Source organism: Nicotiana sylvestris, chromosome 8 (assembly GCF_000393655.2).
Source record: "Nicotiana sylvestris chromosome 8, ASM39365v2, whole genome shotgun sequence".
In the NCBI taxonomy this organism is placed as follows: Eukaryota; Viridiplantae; Streptophyta; class Magnoliopsida; order Solanales; family Solanaceae; genus Nicotiana; species Nicotiana sylvestris.
This window is the reverse complement of record NC_091064.1, coordinates 139,675,161-139,690,996: the sequence shown is the minus strand read 5'-3', so window position 1 is coordinate 139,690,996 and position 15,836 is coordinate 139,675,161.

Genomic DNA, 15,836 nt, shown 5'->3' with positions numbered 1-15,836 from the left:
GATGCGGCAGGATGCATTTCAATAGGGGTGCTTTATGTTCTATCTGCCCCAGTTTCACACAATTCGGTCTTGAAGTGATCTCAAAATGCCTTTACTTATTTCCCCTCAAATCTCCCTACATCTTCAACACTGTTTCATTGCTTCATGATTAAACTGACTTTTAAAACCAGGCTGAGAATTACGCGTGCATGTCACGTCATTAGAGTCAACAGGAAAAGGACTATAAAAGGAAAAGAGAACTAAACAAAAATGACTAGAAATAACAGAAAATAGAAACTTGCATTAGACAGATGGTAAAAGGGTTTGGACAATAAAACAAACAAACTAGACTGGGGTTACAAACCTAGAACAAACCTAGAAAACACTAAGTGAGATAAAACGACCAAAGGAACTAGACAAAATAAAGGATAGAAGGATTTGAGTCACAAGATGATGTCCGGATTACAACCCTGCAGTAATCCGGACAACAGAAATGACAACAAACTAAACCACCAAAATCTCCTCTCCGGCTGACCAAGAACTAGAGCATCTTTCCAATTACCAAGCATGGTATCTTAGCCACTGAATTCTGCATCAGCAATACTAGGACCTCCACAAGTCTTCATCACATTATTCTTAACAAATTGCTTGTGGGTTCCTTTTGTCGGCTCGTTCTTAAGATCAACCCCCGATAGCACTGAAAGCTTAGTAGCACATGGACCTGCGAGTCTTTCAGATGAATTCTCACATTCCTTTTCAAAATAAACCATACCCACCATATGCGTCTCATTATGTACCGGCGATGGACTTTGGCAAGTGTCTGCTGCATCTGGATTTTGCACGACAATGTCGCCTGCATCAATAAGCTTCTGAATTGTTTTCTTCAGATTCCAACATTTCTCTATGTCATGCCCCGGGACATCTGAGCAATATGCGCACCTTTGAGAAAAATCAAACTTCTTTGACAGAGGGTTTGGCATTTTTATATGATTCGGCTTCAACATGTCCAATTGCTTCAACTTTTGGAACAAACTGGCGTATGACACTCCTAATGGGGTGAAAGCCTTTTCTTTTTTCAGCAACCTCTCATTCTTAAATGCTTGATTGGGTCAGAAACCTGATCTAGGGGGTTTTCGATAGGCTCGTGGGGGTGGATAGGCATTTTGTGGAATTGGGTACTAAGAAAGTGATGTGCGACTTTGGGAGTTTCGTGGAGAGAAGTGGCATTGGGAAGGATCATCTGGTGCATCAGGATATCCATGGGGATGATGTCGAGGCTGGAAGTGTTGATCGGGAAAGCCCATCGGATCATCTTTTATGTTTCTCTTTCTTCCACCCAAGCTTACTGGGATGTTCTGAATGTCTTTCGAACAACTCATGATTTTGCCTGACTTGATTCCCTCTTCTACTAGCTCCCCCATTTTTAACACATCTTTTAAAGGCTTTCCCAAGGCCGGGATCAAATGACTGAAGTAGGTGGGACCCTGGGCTTCTAGGAAGAGCTCAACCATTTCTTCTTCACCAATCAGGGTATTGACTTGAGCAGCTTGCTCCCTCCATTTGAGTCCAAATTCTCTAAAGCTTTCCTCCGGCTTCTTTTCAATTTTAGATAGGGAGGAGTGGTCTGGGGTAACACCTGATCTATATTGAAAGTATCGAACAAAATCTTGAGTCATGTCACCTAATGTAGGCCAATTACCAACATCTTGATGATTATGCCATTCCTAAGCTGCCCCAGTCAGGCTCTCATTAAAGTACGCCATCAACAAATCATCTTTCTCGCCAACACTTCTCATTTCACTGCAATAATCCCTCAAATGGGCTACCGGATCTCCACACCCATCATACAAGTTAAACTTTGGCACTTTAAACCCCGTGGGCAAACGAACGTCAGGGCACATAGACAGTTCTTTGTAAGCCATACTACCCTGGTCCCCCCTTCCTTGTTTGTTCTTTAAGGATTGTTCTATGACTTTCAGGCTCCTGTGTATCCCATCTTTCCCTTCTCTTCCTGTGAACCTTTGATTTTCAACATGCAACTTATCCCGAGGGCTCTGTTTGTATGAGTTGGGAACTTTGTGGGCAACCTCTGAGGGGTAATATTGGGCATCGTGAACTTTGAGTGGGTGTTCATTATTGGGGATGGTGGAAAAGACAGGAGGGCAATTTTTGGGAAAGGTAATTGGAAGATGAGTGATGAAGCTACTAAGGTGGTTGGGAAAACCATGGTAAGCGGGTGAATCTGGAGAGTATGGAGGATCATCTGGCACTGTGACCGGTGTTTGGGTAAGGGTAGTATTTAGGAAGCTAGGTGGTGGCGGGGGTGGTGCCTTCCCAGTCATCCAAGCCTGATACATGTCAGCCATGTGTTGTCTTAACATCTTTACCTCTTCAACCAACCCATTGTCCTGTTCAACCAACTGCTTTCGGGCCCCGGTATCAACCAACTCAGTTTTGTTGTTGTCTGCCATTGCCTTTTGACTTTGTGTTGTAGAGAAGAGTTACCACTTTAAAACCACAAACCAACCACCCTTCTGTGATGAATATACCAAAATGAAGCTATCACGTTAGCGTTAGGGCATTTAACATAAAATAATCTCACTTTATGTGCAATGCACCTAGTCACAGTTATCGGTTCTAAAATGACTTCGAGGGTACAACGGTCAGTTGGCATCATCCCAATTTGTTCATTTCAATCCTTTCTTTTCTTTGTCTTTCTAGCACCTCTTGGCTTGCCCATTTTCCTTCATTTCTCTTTTTTTTATCATCACTCTTTTCTTTCTCTCATATCTCACATCCCACAATTTCACCTCTTTTTTTTCCTTCTTTTTTTCTTTTTCCTTTTTTCTCTTTTAATAGTAAAAAAAATGATTCGATCGAACCCTATGTAGGTTGCCTACGTATCATGACGCAGCATGAATCAGATCTTTGCGTAGTTCGGGAAGATCGGGAATAAAGTAAACAAACTAACGTTTCCATTTTTCTTTTTTTTTCTTTTTTTTTCTTCTTTTCTTTTTTAAAACAGGTACTCTATGAGAAATTATCAAGGAAAAACCCTAAAAGAGAAAAATATTTTTTGGTTCTTTTTTTTAAGGAAATCTAAGGAATAAACCACAGAAAGACATTTTGAATCCTCATTTGATATCCTGACGCAAGATCTCGAAGCAAGCAATGAAAAAGATAAAACAGAATGTTTTTGGATTTCAATTTTGATTGCCTAAAGGAAAAATTCCAATGATAAACAAAAGATAAAGTATATTTTTTTTTATGTACAATATCCTAAAGTTCTAATGAAAATAAAAGAATTTTTTTCATTTTTCACTAATTTCCCGAAGAAACACCTCAAAAGAAAATCTTTTTGGATTTTGGAATTAACATCTTAAAGAAAGCTTTTAAAGAAGTACTAAAAAAATCCATTTCTAGAATTAGTATTCTAAAGAAAATTTATAGCGAAATATAAAATGCAACATCTCTCTTTTTTTTTGGATTTTTACTTGTAACACATTTCCAAATACAAAATAAGAAATACAGTAACAAAAGACTATACAAACTTAACTAGACAATACAAACTCTAACATCACCTAAAAGACTAAATACTACTATACAGGACTAGAAAAATAAAACAAAAACAATTGACTCAAAAACATAAAATGGATCCTCGAGCAGCTCCTGAATGCAGTGATCCTGACTAGATGTCCTAGGGCTCCGTCATGCTCCAACTCCAATAAATAAATCCACACCTGTATAAGAAAACTTGAACCAGCACTATGTGAGACAAAACATTCCCTACTAGACACATGCAAGACATGATTGAGGCTATTTTTGCAAAATAACTTATTTGGCCAAAAGGTGGCTAGAAGTGCAAAATTTGGCTATGACCCCGCAAAGCCAAGAACCTAAGATTTACTAGGAAGAACGGACCCTATGTGGGTTGCCTACGTATCACGCCCCGAAAGACGAGAATCAGGTATGCGTAGTTCGGGCAGATTGGATACGGGCGAGAATAATAAAAAAACAACTGACATATAGAAAACACATTTTTTTTTCTTTTTTTTTCGAAAAATGATGAAACATATAAAATCTTTTTGGATTTTATTTTCTTTTTTTTTCTGATTTTTGAAAAAAAAATGGTAAAAAGTGCGAAATGTTTTTTGAAGTTTCCATGCTTTTTTCTTAATAAAATGTAACAAAAATATAATCGGGCCATGCTCGCTTCATCCTCACACTTCAGCCTCTTTTTTTCTCTTGTTTTTCTTTTTCTTTTTCATTTGCCCTCAATTATCATTGGTCCGCCAAATGACCCTTTTACCCTTGAAGAAATACAACACGTAGCACATAGGATGCATCAAGATGGTATGTTATTTCGGGCACACCTGTCCTAAACAGTCTCAACCCCTGTGTTGAGTCTCCAAAGTCAAATATGCACATGATGCAAACAAACGTTCCTACTAGGGATCCGGCATGAGGTATTGTTATACTAAGTTTAAAATCCTGGGTTTATTTGTTCTAGACCTGGCTTACCCGAACGGACAACTCGAGCCAAGGAGGGGGCTGCGTACCGGTAACCAAAAGATCATTCGGCTTTGCAACTTGTCCGAGCCTCGTTCTATTTGGGATTTGACACTAACAAAAAGAAGTCACGACCAGCATGCACTCTTCGGAAGAGAGAAGAGAGGGGTTTCGTAGCAGTTTATATACAGTTCAGATAATATCAAAGCGATAAAAGCAACATTTGGCACATTAGGCCCAAACATGTAATAAAATCAAATAATAAATAAAGCCAAATATAACAATTCATCTAAGCTCGAATTCTGAACCCTGAACCAGAGATTCTGGGTTCGATCCCCAGCAGAGTCGCCAGAGCTGTCACACCTCATTTTTTACTACACCCCCCGAAAGGGTATAAATAAAGGGAGTTTTTCCAATTAAAGGACAATCGAAACGGGATTTATTATAAAAATTCAGAGTCGCCACTTGGGATATTTATGGTGTCCCAAGTCACCGGTTGAATCTCGAATCGAGGAAAATACTGACTCTGTTTAACAGTCCGCGAACCAGAAATCCGAGTAAGGAATTCTGTTAACCTGGGAGAAGGTGTTAGGCATTCCCGAGTTCCATGGTTCTAGCACGGTCGCTCGACTGTTATATCCGGCTTAATTATCTGTTTTTGATACAGGTTTTAACCTATGTGCATTTTTAACTTTAAACCGCTTTTATTCATTTTTAAAGAAGATTGCAATGTTATTAAAACACGTCTCGAACCACGTCACATAAATGCACCCGTGATTTTTGACATATTTTAACATCACTATGATTTGGATTTGGGTCACATAAATGTGCAACCGAATTTAGGAAAATAATTTTATTAAAATGTCACACTTAAAGCAACTACGATGCTCATGAGCTATTAATCTAGACTAGTTTTAATACTATTATAAGGACATGATTTATGGAAGGGTTATGGAAAATGGAGTAAGTTAATTAATAGAATGATTAGGTTAGCACGACCCAAGACCTGTAGCCAAACAACTAAAGCCAGATATTCATTAAAAGGTTCAGATCTTTCAACACTAGATCAAAGACCAAATTCTGTATTTCAAAACCTTCAACGATCCAAATCTAAATCCGCTCTTATGTAATCCAGCTTTGTCTGACCAATTGGCCTTTAAGATCGAGCTTACTATTAGCCCATGCAATTCAAAGAACAATTTAGCGAGTTGCCTCAACAAAATCACTTGACAGAATAGATTAACTAATAAACATATAATCAACCAATTTGAAGGCATTCAAATACTCAAACAGTTTAAATAACAGTTATGAGCAAATCAACCATAAAAATGAGATTAGAAAAGAAAGAACCTCGACGAAAGCTCTTCTGTGTATTTATAAAGGACCTTCGAAACAAAGCTTGATACACCGACGAAGCTTGATACACCAACCAAGTCGTTCAACTAGCAAATAGAACCCGATGACAAGTACTGAAAAATACGAGCAAGACTGACAGAACCCCGACTGGAAAAACTCGACGCAAGATATCGTCGTGTTACGTACTAAGGAGGATGTTTTGACTGGTTTCGCGCCGCTTCGGGGTGATTCAAAGCTGAAGTTTGGAGGGTATTTTCACTGAGATTAATGGTGTCCAACAGAACAAGTTTTTCGGCAAACAAAGCGAAAGGAAATCTGGCCAGCAAATAGAGTCACCAACAACGACGCTACTGCCATTACGAGCGACGCCTTAAGGGGGAACAAAACGAAATAGATCGACAACGAGCGTCAACAACAACGAATGGAGCTTCGTACAGGTTTAATAACCGAGCTCCTTGAGAGACTCAAAGTTGCGAAACTTACGCAGCGAGCTGGGAGGGAACGAAAATGGCGATAACTGTAGTGTCACAAATGATCTCCGTTTGCTGGAGTTTTCCGGCGGGTCAAAGGCTAGCAGTGGCGCGTATGGAACTCCTTAAACCGACGGAATGTGGAGCTCGTTTGTCCGGCGAGTTTCAGGCAGAGATGGGGGTCGTTTGATGATTGACGTTAGGGTCGTTGGCGTTTCCGGAGAGCTAGGGCTATCTAACTCGCCGCTTGAAAGCTATGGCTGTGTTGTTGCCGTTGGTCGACGAAGAAGAACGGGAAAGGGGGGGTCGTCGAAGAAGACGACGTGAAGGGGGTGGGGGTCGTTCTGGTTCGCAGCTGCTCGTCAGCTTTTTTCATTTTTTCCTGCCTTTTTTCTTCGTTATTAGGCACAGCTTTTGCTGCTTTTTCGTTCCAGCCCCTTTTCGTTTTTGCTTTTCTTTTATTTATATAGTCTATGTTTTTGGTAGGGTTTTAGGTTAAGGGGTATGGGCCTAAGAATTATGGGTTTGGAAATTGTGGGCTAGGTCCAAAATTAGGCCTAAAGATGGGTTGCTCGAGCCCAAGCTCTATTCTTTCGCTGCGAACGAGATTAAAAATATGGGCTCATTTGTTAATTATTCCTACTATTCAAATAATTATTAAAATAAAACTAACCATTAAAACAAATCTATTTTTTGTATTTTCAAATATCATATTAAAATAAAAATACGATACTATTGTTGTATATATTTTTTTAGATTAAAAATGACTACAAAACATTAATGAACCTATTTTTGTGATTTTTTTGTTTTCTTGTAATAAAATAAAGTAAAAGAGTCAAAATTACTTAAAATATCTATATTATGCCTAAATTAAATATTTTACGCTAATATATGAAAATTCTTGGGGAGGGTCAAAAATCACATGTCTACAGTAGGCGTGCCACCCGCTCCCATTTCATCATATCTCGTGGTAGGCGTACCACCCGCTCCCATTTCATCAAATCTTGTGGTAGGCGTACCACCCGCTCCCATTTCATTATATCTTGTGGTAGGCGTACCACCCGCTCCCATTTCATCAAATCTCGTGATAGGCGTACCACCCGTTCCCCCTTCATCATATCTTATGGTAGGCGTACCACCCGCTCCCATTTACAAGCCAACACAAATCACAAGGAATCTCGGCAAGGGAACAAAAGCAATATAATAACTTCCCGGCAAGGGAACAAAGAAAATATAATAACTTCCCGGTAAGGTAACAAAAGCAATATAATAACTTCCCGACAAGGGAACAAAAGCAATATAATAACTTCCCGGCAAGGAAGAAACAATATCAAAACAAACATCCCAGCAAGGGAGAATCAGCTATAGCCAATCCTAACTCAACTTCTACTCAGCTCAGTTAATACAAATACTCATTCATAAATAAAATCCACGAGAATAAACTAAATCTTTGCTCCATATCGAGAGTCATCAATTAAAGTATATGTAGTAACATCTAAGAACAGAACAACTATCATTTTAAGACTCACGGTCATGCTCAACACCAACGTATAGATACTCGTCACCATGCCTATACGTCGTACTCAACAAGAAGCAATTAGCAAATAGGACACAACTCCTAATCCGTCAAGCTAAGGTTAGACCAGACACTTATCTCAAACTTCCACGGCCAACTCAATCCTCAATTACCGTCTTTCCTCTCAAATTCGGCTCCAAATCAATTGCATATATACATAATCGACTTCATAACATCAATAAATGCTAAGCAATTCGAATCCAATGCCTAATTATAGTTTTCTAATCATTCTTCCCAAAAAATCAAAAATCGACCCTGGGCCCGCTTGGTCAAAACACGAGGTTCGGACCAAAACCCGATTACACATTCACTCACAAGCCTAAATATATAATTTGCTTTCAAATCCGACCCCGAAACGAGGTCTAAATCGCAATTAATCAAAAAGCCTTAATTCTACCCAAATTCCTAATTTTCTACCCTTAATCTCATATTTTAGGCCTAGAAATCTAGTGGATGTTAATGAAAATGGAAGAAAACAAGTTAAAGATTACTTGCCCAAGAGATTATGGTGAAGAAATGCTTCAAAAGTCGCCCTAGAGCTTTGGAGAAGAAGAAGTTTATGAAATTTTTAAATCCCGAAAGTGTTCTGTTTTTGGTCTTTTAAAATCACTAGGTGAAAACACTCTTCGCGTTCGCGATAGACCCCTCGCGTTCGCGATGGGTCAGGCTGGGTAAGCCTTCGCGTTTGCATGAACGGGCTCGCGTTCGCGGAGCTTTAACCCCTTTATCCCTCGCGTTCGCGTCCAGTGGATCGCGTTCGCGTAGGGTAATTTCCCCACCCCAGCCCAGGCCCACTTGGCCTTCGTTTTCGCATGGCCAGGACCACGTTCGCGAAAGGATAACCCCCCACTGCCTCGCGTTCGCGACCTGAGCTACGCGTTCGCGTATAAGGATTTTCCTTCAGCTTAATTTACGCATCGCGTTCGCGAGGGCCATCCCGCGAACGTGAAGAAGAATAGATCAGTGCACTTGAACAGCTATTTCTGCAACTTTTCTTAAGTTCAAAACTTCCCGAAACACATCTGAAACACATCCGAAACACACCCGAGCCCTCGAGGCTCCTAACCAAACACACGTACTAACTCAACAACATCATACGAACTTATCCGTGCGATCCAATCGCCAAAATAACCTCAATAACAACGAATTAAATCTCAAAATTAAAGAATTTTTCTCAAACTTCATAAAACATCAACTTTAGCAATTTAGGTCCGAATCACGTCAACCGACGAAGGTATTTGTGTGTGAGATACATGCGTGATACATGTTTGATACATGTGTCACAGAAGAATTTTTTGAACTCGATTTAATTACGAATTTTGATACAAAACCAGTCCAAATCACCTCCAATCTTACTCAAATTTTGTATATTGACTTATCTATATGTTCTCAATGAATTTTAACCATACCCATTGAAAAAGTTTATTTTTTTTCTTAGATTTTTGGAATATTGTGTACATTCTTTTTTGTATTTCATCATCTTATTTGCTACCCCATCCATGAAATTTCTTTTCCGTCTTGCATCTAATATTGCTAATCATGCCTAAAATTATGGAAGGTGATTTTTGCATGTGATTTTTTGAGAGAAAGAACCTTATTTATTTGGTTTTTCAATTTTTATATGTGCTTGACTAGTTTTGGTAAGTCTATGACTAATGGCTAGAGATTGGTAAGTTGAAACTTATTTGGGATATTTGTGTAAGTTTCCCTTTTTTAAATACGGCCAATATAGGGATATTCCACCCAGACCACCCCAAAAATCCCTTTTGTGTCAATCCCCCAAGAAAAAAAGAGTTAAGCCCATTCTGCACTTCTTAAGCCTAACACTACCAAACCCAAGCCCACCTTTATCACTCAACTAGGAAATTTGTCGCGCTTCGCGCGATTTCAGAAATAGCAGCTCATTTCGAAAGGATTTTATTTATAAATTTATTAAGAATTAAAGATAAAAAATTTCAACTGTATGACTAAAAAACTAATTTTATATATTGATAAAAAAAATCACAAGATAAATGTTCCTGTAAAATTAGAGCTTAGAAAACTACATTTTTTATTATCAAATATTCATAAAAATGAAAAAAGAAACTTTTAAGGGAAAAATCATATATTTTTTCGTGGAGAGAGATTAATACATGATTCTCTTAGTCTTATATATTTCATAATGCATGATCTAAGGACTTGATGTTTTTAAATTTTATTAGATATTAGAACTTTTGTTTGATGAACTTGTCTTCTATTCAAATAAATAAAAGAAAAGAAAACGAAAAGCAACAAAACTAAGTACTCGTATGGACATAAAATTTGATGGAAGATTTTCCAAAAAAAATTTACTTTTTTCGAAATTAGCGTTTACTCATAAAATTTTCAATTTTCACTTGAAGATTCATTTTGAAAATTTTCGAAAATTTGGAAAACTGCAAAAGACTATTTTTCAAAATTTTCGCTCAAATCACTCACAAAACTTCAAAAACAAACCAAATTGAAATTTATATCCAAACACAATTCTAAATTTTAAATACCATTTTCACTTAAAAAATAATTTCACCATTTTTTTGAATTTTACAATTCTTATGTCCAAATGCCTACTAAAAAGTCGAGAAAAAAAAACATATTACGTACAATGCCTGCTTGTAACACATTTAATCTCCTACACAATTTTCCCAGAAGCAACTAATTAGTAGTAAATCCAAGAATTTTTCTCACATTACTTTTCAGTCACTTCCAATTTAACCAAAAGAACATAACGGCACATTTACCTCTTAGTTCCATCTCCACCACATTCAAGCTAAGTTTCTGCTTACACTTTTTAATAAAATACATGAGATGGGCCTTCACGGCTTTTTTCAGTTGAAATTAAAAAATTATTTTTTTAAGATTTTTTATTTGTAAAAGATAAATCTCTTATGTGTAAAAGATAGATCTCTAATGTGTAAAAACAAATCTCCCATAAGTTAAAAAAAAAAAAAAAGACTGGATCATAAAACTAAAAATAACTTTGTAATGGCCCACAAAATCATTTGACTACCGTTATAATACATTTATATATATTCCAAAATAGAGGGAATGGGAAGTATTAATTATTACATAAAGAGAAATAGAAAATAATTGATATAAAAATTTATAATACAATGAAAACGTGCTCTCACTTCAAGAAAATTCATACCATTAGAAATCAAATTGGAAATTCACTTTTAAGATCCCAAAGAAGAATGAAACAATAAAGAACAATATCAATTGAAAATTATAGTTACCTGTCAAACACACATCAATAAATTACCAAAAAGCAAAAACATGATAAATAAAATGACATCCACCATATAAGAGAAATAAAATAGAACAAACAACACTTGGGAACATTTATTGTCAGGCAAAAATAAAATATCAATGAATTACCAAAAAATAAAAAATTATGATAAATGGATTTACATCCAAGGTAGTATTGTTCTAGACCTACAATTACAAACAGATAAAGAACCTGCAAGAAAAAGAAGATTCCAAAAGAACGACAAAAAGAATGAAAAAATAAGTTGGTGGTGAGCAACTGATTAAATTTATATTACTTTCATCTAAAAACTATTTAGTTTGTATGATACTAAATAATGTTCCAAATTTATTCACGGTAAAAAATTGAATATGTGTATCTTATATATATGAAATTTTCAAGAAAGATACCTGGAACTATTCCGAGAGCATTCACAGTTTGAAAGTTTTGTTTGGTATAATAACACATGCAGTTGCAGAATTTCCCATATTGGCAATACTAATTTGATGCATGTAAAAAAAATTGTTAAAAATTCTTCAATAAAAGGTGGCGAAAATATGAAATTTAGAATTACCTGATGGAACATGATGAGTTTTGACTAAGCTTGTTGGGAAGTGACAGAACCTTGTGTCTAAAACCTCTAGCATTTTGTTGAATTGTTACTACCTTCAAACGTTATAATTGTTAGGAAGAAACTGAAGAGGTGGGGAAAAAAGAGGCAGCGATAAATGCGCAATAAAGAGAATTTATAGTGAAGCAGTAATTATTGAGTCATTTAATGTTATCAAATAAGGCACATAAAAATAGAAGAAGAAGAAGAAAAATAAGAGGGAAAAAGCAAAAAAAAAAAAAAGATAAAAGATAAATGTGTTTTTTGGCCAAAGAGACATGTCACATCATCTTGTTTATGCCCACTTTTATATATATATTACGCATCAAATCCTAGCTGGGGGGAGGGGGGCGGGGTTGCATAATTCGAATTAAACCAAAAAATCAAATTGATTTGGATTGGTATTTTGGTTATTTGTTTTGGTTTCAGATTGAGAAATTAAAAATTTTGATCTCTTGTTTGGTTTTGAGTTTAAGAAAATAAAAATCGAAAAACCGAGAATATATATATACACACGCTATGCTTATAATTTGTTTTGAGTTTCGGAGTGTTTTGGGATACTTAGTCCCTAAAGAGAGCTTAAGCTTTAGAATTTGGACCGTAGTCGGAGCAGTGTGAAGACGACATCGGAATGAAATTTTGTCGGTTCTGTTAGCTCCGTTGGGTGATTTCGAGATTAGGGGCGTGATCGGATTGCGTTTTGGAGGTTCGTAGCTTAATTAGGCTTGAAATGCCGAAAGTTGAATTTTTGAAGTTTCCGGTTCGATAGTGAGATTTTGATATCGGAGTCGGAATGGAATTTCGGAAGTTGGATGTGATGACCAAAAGGTCATCACTTGTTTTAAAAATAAATTCTGTGTTCCGAGGCCTTAAAAACCTCTCTATGTCTCACCTCGAATTTGTGTGCGCAATCCGGGCGGGTAGCCGGAAAGCCAATATGTAAAAATCTGTGGAAAATAATGAATTTTGGCTTTAAAATGAATTTAAGTTGACTTCGGTCAATATTTTGGGTAAACTTACCCAGACCCGTGATTTGACGGTCCCGTAGGGTCGGTAAGAAAATATAGGACCTGGGCGTATGCCCGGAATCGAATTCCGAGGTCCCAAGCCTGAGAAATAAATTTTTAAAGAAAATTATTTTCTGGAATATTTATGAGTTTTTGAAAGTGAAATGTGTTTAGAGTTTGATGGTATCTGGCCCGTATTTTGGTTTCGGAGCCTGGTATAGGCCTTATATATGATTTATGTTGAGTCTGTGAAATTTGGTAAGAAACGGACTTGAAATGACGTGAATCGGACCTTATTTGAGAAAATTGGAAAAATTTGAAGTCTTTAGGAAATTTCATGATTTTGATGCTAAATTCATAGTTGTTGATGTTATTTGAGTGATTTGAATGCACGAGTCAGTCCGTATGATGTTTTTAGGCTGGTGTGCATGTTTGGTTTGGAGCCCCGAGAGCTCGGGTGAGTTTTGGATAGACCACGAAGTGAAATTTCACTTAGGAATTTACTGGTATGTTGCAGGCCTGCAGGCTTTGCATTGGCTAGCAAATGCGAGCATTGTATTGCAAATGCGAGAAGTGACCTGGGCTGCCTTATTCGCAAATGCGAAGAAATGGTCGCAAATGTGACATCGCAAATACGAAGGCTCAATCGCAAATGCGAAGAGGCCTGGTTTTCCTCAGGGTTCGCAAATGCGAAGGTAACAGACTTCTGGGTTCGCAATTGCGACATCTGCGACCTATAATTTTGTAACTTAGCCGAAATCTTTCATTTTTCACATTCTTTCAAAACCAAAACACTCTTGGGCGATTTTTCAAAGACAACTTCTCTTCCAAATTGATCGTAAGTTGTTTCTAACTAGTTTTCTTCAATCTTTAACATCTTTTCACATGATTTCAACTCAAAATCAATGATTTTCATGGGGAAAATTGGGTGTTTTGGGTAGAACCTAGATTTTTCAAATTTTTGGAATTTGGACCTCGATTTGAGGTCCGATTTCAGAACAAATCATATATTTGGGTTCGTGGGGGAATTGGTAATTGAGTTTTGGTTCGAACCTCGGGTTTTAACCTTGTGGGCCCGGGGGCGATTTTTGTCTTTTTGGGTAAAACTTTGAAAAACTTATTTTCATGCGTTAGAATTGATTCATTTAGCATTTATTGATGTAATTAAGTAACTTGGGGCTATATACGAGTGAATTGGTGGTAGAATCAAGAGGTAAAGCGATAATTGAGACTTGAATTGTGTTTGTGGCATCGAGGTAAGTATTTGGTCTAACTTTAACTTGAGGGATTAAGAGTCGAGTCTTATTTGCTATGTGGTATTTATTGAGTACGACGTATAGGCATGGTGACGAGTATCTATATGTTGGTGTCAAGCATGCGTGTGAGTCTTATATTGTGATTATTATGACTTTGTTGTATTATTCATGCCTTGGTGATGATTTCTATTGTTGGGCAAAGGTTGTAGAAGTAATTGTGACATTTGAACAATGAGGAGTGTTGGCTCAAGTTGTATAATGAAATGTAAAAGTATAAGTTGTAATTGCACCTTTTAGAGTATTGACTCAAGTTGTGAAGTGAGTAGTGAAGTAAAAGTGAGAAAGAGAAGAGAATCATTACGTGGCCTCCCTTGCCGGGATATTATTGCTTTTAATGTTATCTCTCTTGCCGGGATGTTGATATTTCTTTTGATGTTGTTCCCTTGTCGGGGCTTGATTGTTGAACTATTGTTCCCTTGCCGGGATTCTTATTGTAATATTATTTATTTTCTTGCCCTATTATTTGTGATTGTTGTTTGGGTGAGGAAGAGTGTTAAAGCACGAAGGGTGATACCATGTATTATTTTGGTGCGAGAGTGTTAAAGCACGAAGAGTGATGTCATGTATGATTGGTAAGGAAGAGTGTAAAACACGAAGGGTGATGTCGTGTCGCACGATGTACAATTCTGTGCCAATTATATTGATTATATGGTGAGGACGAGAGTAAAAGCACGAAGGGCGATGTCGTGCACATTTTCATTACTTGATTGCTTTGGTGAGGACGAGAGTAAAAGCACGAAGGGTGATGCCGTGCACTTATTGATTCCTGATTTTGTTGATATCTGAGATATGTTGTTCCTTTTTAATTATTCGTTGTCTTTCTATTTTTAAGTGATAGTTTCCCCGCAGCATGTTTCCCCTCCCATACTTGACTGTATATTTCTGTTCTTCTTTTCCATTGCATATAGTTAAACTGCACATGTTCATTTGGTAGCCTGGTCCTAGCCTCGTCACTACTTCACCAAGGTTAGGCTAGACACTTACCAGCACATGGGGATCGATTGTGTTGATACTATACTCTACACTATGTGCAGATCTCGGAGCAGCGACTTTTGGACCGTAGCTTGGGTGGCTGCCTTCAGTCCACACGGAGATCCAAGGTAGTCCTGCAGATGTCCGCAGGCCCTGGTGTCTCCCTCTATCCCTTGTTCCTGTTTCATTACTTATTTCGGAAACAATGTATCTTTTATCTTTCAGACTTTGTATGTAGTATTCTTAGACCGTCTGTGAAACTATGACACCAGTTCTAGGTAGTCGATGCTTGATGCTCAAACAGTTGTATTAGATACATATTTAGATAGTTTATTGCTTTTCTTCCGCTTATTGTAAATTCAGCTGTCTACACGTTATTGCTTCATAATTGTTAAAGAATATAAAATGGGTAAAAGCGTAATTTATTCAAATAGTCGGCTTGCCTAGCTCACATTAGTAGGTGCCATCACGACTCCCGAGGGCAGGAAATTTGGGTTGTGACATTGGAGTAGCTCTGCAGTGTTGAATGTGACGTGCTTGCAAAATTTCAAGTCATTCGGACGAGGTTTGATAGACTTTTTGACCAAAAGCGGAATTTGAGAGTTTATGGAGTTCTTAGGCTTGAATCCGATATTAATTTGGTGTTTCAATGTTGTTTTGAGCATTCCGAAGGTTGGAACAATTTTGAATGATGTTTTAGGATACGTTGACATGTTTGGTTGAGGTCCCGAGGGCCGCAGGTGAGTTTCGGGTTGTTGAACGGATCAAATGCATGTTTG